The sequence below is a fragment of the Ixodes scapularis genome, unplaced genomic scaffold (assembly GCF_016920785.2).
Source record: "Ixodes scapularis isolate PalLabHiFi unplaced genomic scaffold, ASM1692078v2 PGA_scaffold8__174_contigs__length_109621045, whole genome shotgun sequence".
Taxonomy (NCBI): domain Eukaryota; kingdom Metazoa; phylum Arthropoda; class Arachnida; order Ixodida; family Ixodidae; genus Ixodes; species Ixodes scapularis.
The window spans coordinates 87,040,280-87,046,119 of NW_024609883.1; the positions used below are offsets into that span (position 1 = coordinate 87,040,280).

Sequence of the window (5,840 nt, forward strand, 5' to 3'; positions counted from 1 at the left end):
CTACATCCTGAAGGGCTGATTGTGGCTGACGTTGCTCTCCCTTGTTTACAGGGGGACACAGAAGCCAGAGTACCTATCGGCTCCGACCTCTACTAGAAGGTAACAACTGGGCCAATTCGCCGACAGCAGTACATACCATCTTTGAATGGATGATACAAGGGCGCTACAGGCTCCTAACGAGTGGCCGGAGTAACACCACCTCCATTTTAACAACCAGCTGTGATGCATCGCACACCGAAATGCTTCCTGATCCATCTGAGATGTGGCCACTGGACGCTATCAGCATCTTCGACCTTCCCTCGTCAGACCCAGCAACTCACCCAGCGCTGCTTCAAAACAACATGGCGGACCTTACGGCAGTAATTCGCGTCACGTTAGATATGCGAAAATTGAATCCTGAGGTGTCGGTAATGGCGTGGATGGTCGTGGATCCACCTGAAGTCAGCAGCGTGAAGCAGCTAATGAAGTTGGTCAAACGCAGGCTTCTTCTGGTCGGAAAACACAGACTATCTCGGCGCTTAAGGATGGCTGCTTGGGCTAGTTGGTTTTGTATCATGGTGTAATAATTCAAAACAAAATGGTCGAAAACAAAGGGAGAACTGGACAGGACGCGGCGTAACTTCCTACTGAATGGTTTATTTCGATGACAATTTTAAATATATAAAAGCAGGTACACTTGGCAGAACACAAAGATGTGGTACAAAAACACCCCCCCCCCCCCCCCTTCAAATGCCAGCATCATTGGTTCTTTAAATAGTAGAATTCTTTATCAGAGAGAGGCAAAGAGGGTGCGCTTACACAATATTTTTCGTGGTGGGACTTAATCAGGAAGTCTTCGTAAATATTACTGGCCGTTTCTTTTTTTTTTTTTTGTATTGGCCATGACACAGGTTTCACCAAAGATGGGGTTGCACTTTCCAGAGTTGGGCCCGCATTCGCAACGGCTGCAGTGAACCGCTGAGTGGCCAGACGGGGACTGCCTTATCGCCAACGCATGCTCTCTGACCCTATTATTGATGCACCTTCCCGTCTGGCCAACATACGCAAACTTCCCCTGTCATGTGGTAAGATGTAAGTTGACCAGACATGGAAGGTGCATCAATGATAGGGTCAGAGAGCATGCGTTGGCAATCAGGCAGTCCCCGTCTGGCCACCTAGCGGTCCCCTGTGACCGTTGCGAATGCGGGCCCAACTCCGGATAGTGCAGCTCCATTTTAGGGGACACCTGTGTCATGGGCCATTACAAAACAGAAACGGCCAGAGAAATTCACGAAGCCTTCCTGACTAAGTCCCACCACGGCAATTAGTGTGTAAGCGCACCCTCTTTGTCCTTGTCTCATAAAGATTTCTACTATTAAAAAAAAAATAACACTGGCATTTGAGGGGGGGGGGGGGGGGTTTAGACCATATCTTCGTGCTCCGCCAAGTGTGCCTGCTTTTATATTTTTAAAATTGTCAGCGAAATAAACCATTCAGTTGAAAGTTACGCCGCGTCTTGTCCGTTTCTCCCTTCGTTTTCGTTCACGTTGTTTTGGAGCGTATTCCACCATGATCTTGACGGTGCTTGGCTGCCTCCGGTAGAATGCATCCGCGTTATGAGGGACAACGACGTCATCAGCGTTGTTTTGGGGCAGCGCAACTCCGAAAACACCAGCTCGGCTCCTAACTACGTCACGCAAAACCGTGGAGTGAAGCGACATTTAAAGGAGCCCATCCTGCAACCCCCCCCCCCCCCCCCCAAAAAAAAAAAAAAAAAAAAGGAGACGAAACCTTGGTACCAGTCGCTCACTGCAGAAGAAATCAAAACAACGCTAGACGTCATCGAATATCAAGCAGCAGGTACCAGCATCACTGTCGAAGCCGCTGCCGAAACCACGCCAACAACCAGCCACCCCTGCGAAACCTCGTCTGCGACCTTAGACTTGCGGACGACACACAACGATTCGAGCTGCAGCGATTCAGAGGCAGTAGTGAAGTTCCCCAACAAAGGTCTGCCGGAAAGTCAGCTTCAGGGTGACTTGGACACGACAGCCGGGTCAATGACGGAGTTGAGTTCTTTCGTGACGCCGGACGGCCCCAAGAAAAAACGGCGTAGCAAGCGCAAGAAGAAGCCGAAGGTTGCCGGTTAGCATTGAACCCCCCGTAAATCTGACACCAGCCGTCTTCGTTCCACTTAAGGCTTCCGTAGAACTAAAGGGAAACGAGAAGCGATTTGAACATGAATCCCACTGGGACGAAATGGAAGCAGACGGTGCCGAGCGGAAAGAAGCAGACGACAGGGGGCAAGGAGAAGCAGACGACGGAATGCAGGGAGGAGAGGAAAATGGAGGACATGACGACGCGCACGAAGTCGAGGCTTTTGCACCGGACGACTGTTCCACTCCCGTCTTACAAACAATGCTGATGGACAAGTCGGAACAGGCAGCGCAATCTTTAGAGAAATAACTGGAAGTTTGCAAGCTTCAGTCGCCTGGATTGGAACGCGCAGTTAAGGCTGGGAAAGGAGAAGCCGATTTTAGGGCCGTGCCTCCGCCCCCAGGAGGACGCCTCGAGCTGTGCCAGAACAGGGCACGCCGCTCTTGTCGGCCACTGACGAATTGGAGACGAAATCAGAGCCCCAGTCCACCGCGAGGTCTTATACCGGTTTCCCAAAATTCAAGACGCCTTCGAGGGTCGGAGAGGCGACAGAGGTCAAGGTGCTTGAGCTCGATGCCAACTACTGCACCAATGTGTCCGGACTCCGGGTACAAGGAGGGCAAGGTCCGGCACCACAGCAACACTGCCTCGACTGCAGGTAGGCGAAGTGGTCATCGTAGAAGACAACACACCTCCTCTGCTATGGAAACTTGGTCGGGTGACGAAGATATTTCCCGACAGAGATTGCGTGACTCGAGCATGCACGATACGACAATCCAGCGGCTCGGAACTACGCCGTGCTGTTCTGTGCCTTCATCTGCTTCGTAGCCGCGGGGGGGCGGGGGGGGGGGAGGGGAGGTTGTTGAATATTACATCTTGTAGACCCTGAGATGGGGAATGACAAGATGTCGATTCATTACCAGCTCGCCTGCACTCTATTACTGCTTTGAATATTAGAAGAAGACGAAAGCCGGCTGAGTGCGTGCTTGTGGGCCAGCGCACCGGGAGAATCTGTCGTTCCGAGATAAATGGATGCGAGCGGTACGGAGCGGCTCGAGTCCTTTCTTCGCAAGCGCCTTATCATCAATTATGTAGTTCGGATGCTCGCTTTGTGCTCGTTCTTTATTGAAACGAATGATGTGTTATATGTTGTACGCCGTGATATGCACTCTTCGCTTCAATCGATGATAGCTTTTTTCTTTTTTTTTTCATGAGGACAACGACACGAATAAGTTCCAGAAATCCAACCTGTGAGTAATATACAGCTTGGCTGTAAAATGTAATTAAGCAAAGAGAAATGTATAGCGGTCTGAGCACGAGGAAAATATATTGCGCTTTGTGCTGATTGGAGAGGTAAGCTTCATTTTTAACTTCCACTTCTTTCATCACCTGTGTTGTATTTATGCAAACTAATCAAAATGCGAAAGAGAAAAAACTTGCGTGCGCCCACAGGCAGACAGACAAAGTAAAGGCCCGTTCCCACACTTGTATCTGAGGACCGACTGAGAGAAGACCGGTTTTTAAGTCTGTTACGACGGCGTGGACTTGACGCGCTGCTGCGGAGCAGATCGTCGCAAGAGGCTTAAAAACAGGTCTTGTCTCAGCCGGTCGTATTCGGTTGCAAGTATGGGAATAGGCACAGGGACCGAGTTGCACATTTAAAGTCGATGTTGCATAAGGTATCCATTTTGACTACGAGCTGGCCGGTTCTGTTATGAGATTATTAGCCCCGAGAGCGAACACAAGCGTCGCTGCTGTCGCCGCGCCCTGATTGGCTGAGGTGTACCGTGACGTCAGGGGAAGGACTCCGCTTCGCGATCTCGCATCCGGCTCGCTTCCATGCCCCCGTTTCCTGGTTTCCGGTCATGCTGACTTATTGTTCAGTGCCCCAATGCGAATCCCGAAATAAAGCCGGTATAAGCATTCATCCCCCAAAGACACCGTGGTTAAAAACAAAAAAAAACATGAACAATCCAACTAACTATAATAAATGCACTGTCAACGTCGGTCGTTGTGTGCCGCGAGCACTTCGAGGAGCGGGTCTTCGTTTACCCGGTGTACAAGACACTGGGCAAGACCGATACCGACGTTCTTCCGCACCCTTTCTAAGCGTGTTTGTCACTTTTACCTTTATAATTAGATTAAAAGTACCCAAAAGCTATCAACGGCGGCAATTCCGCCAATTAACCCCTCCGTCCGTCCACGTGATCGTGCGAGAGGTCGGTGAAGCGGCGGCGTAAGTGTTTCAGACGCTGGAACTCTGTTTTTTGGATTTTCATCAGTTGGGGGTATATTACGCACCGCTTTGCGGGCACTTCAAATTATATTTATACCAAAAGCCCTTGGGCGGTCGGCAAAGTATCTCGCGAACCCGACTCTGCGCGAGCCACTCTACATGCTCGCAGGTGATTTAAAGGCCTCGGGTGTGAAGGCCTTTGAAGTGCTCGTGGAATACGGTTATTTCACATAAATGTAGCATCTTCGTGAATTAATGGTATAGTTCGTAGACGTATGCCGGCATGTGTTATTCTTTTTTAAACAAGCACCATTACTAGAAATGTGTTTATTTCATAGCAGAAAAAATGGCCGAATTGCTCCCAGTTACCTGTATGAGAGGTATTGAACTGCCAAAAATATTCACAAAAAATAGTGCCGTAATTTGAAATTTCTTTTCTTATCAAGCCTTGTATAAAAAAAAATAGACCGTTTAGTTTAAGTTGTCATTTACAGGTAAAAGGGACACTGTTGGTCCCAAAAAAGCTGCCTCAGCCTCCAAACTCCCCACAGCCGGACACCGACAACAGTAGAAAACAGGAGCAACAGCAAGCATTTGAACGGCTGTTTGGTGGGCGATGCTGCACGAGTCGGAGAAAATGTGGAACCTGTGGAAGGTGGCGTTTTTCGGGAGAAAAGCTTATAGTATTTTGTATTCAAGAAAATTTGACTTAGTTAAAATCTCAAATTTAAAGCCTGTAAAACGTTAATTGTCGATAAGGGTAAAAAGAAGCCAAACACCTTCACTTCTGTTTTTTGCACAATACTGGAGCGATATTATCAACAAGTACAAAAGTACCACCATTTAAATACTACCCGAATCAAGCAAAGGTCAAATGCGAGCAACGTAAACAGGTTTAAATAAATAATTGGAATATGCCTATGACGAAAATATACCCTGAAGAAGGGGAAGAGGAGGGTCGAAGGACAAACACAAATGTCCAAACACAACTAGGTGACTGGTGCGGGACCGAAAAAATCCGCCTGGTCCGGTTGTCATCCAGGGACCTCTCCATTTCCAGCGGAGCGCTCTACTGACTGAGCTCACCAGGGGTTAGATGTCAGTAGAGAAAACAGTTTTTATCAGCTGCCACCAGCCACCTAGCTGTATTTGGAGATAGGTGTTTGTGCTTTGTCCCTCTTGTTCCCCTTCTCCAGGGATTAGTTCAGTTATTCTTGTCCAGCTCCCTTGCATATTTGCATTTACTTGCATTATAATCATAACCTTAAAATGCAAGCCTTTCACCCTTGTTGGTGCTAGACTGGTGGCAGCAGATAAAACCTGTTTGCTCTACTAACGTCTAACCTCTGGTTAGCTCGGCCAGTAGAGCGCTCCGCTGTAAATATAGGGGTTCCAGGCTCGACAACCGGAAGTACAGGCGGATTTCTTCCATCGCGCACCAGTCCCCTAGCTGTATTTGGAGATAGGT

The 5,840-nt window shown here is 48.8% G+C and overlaps 1 pseudogene; it reads left to right on the forward strand.

The window, feature by feature from the left end:
* The first annotated feature begins 380 nt into the window (after nucleotides 1–380).
* Nucleotides 381–2,888, forward strand: LOC115323469 (annotated as a pseudogene).
* The last annotated feature ends 2,952 nt before the right edge of the window (nucleotides 2,889–5,840 follow it).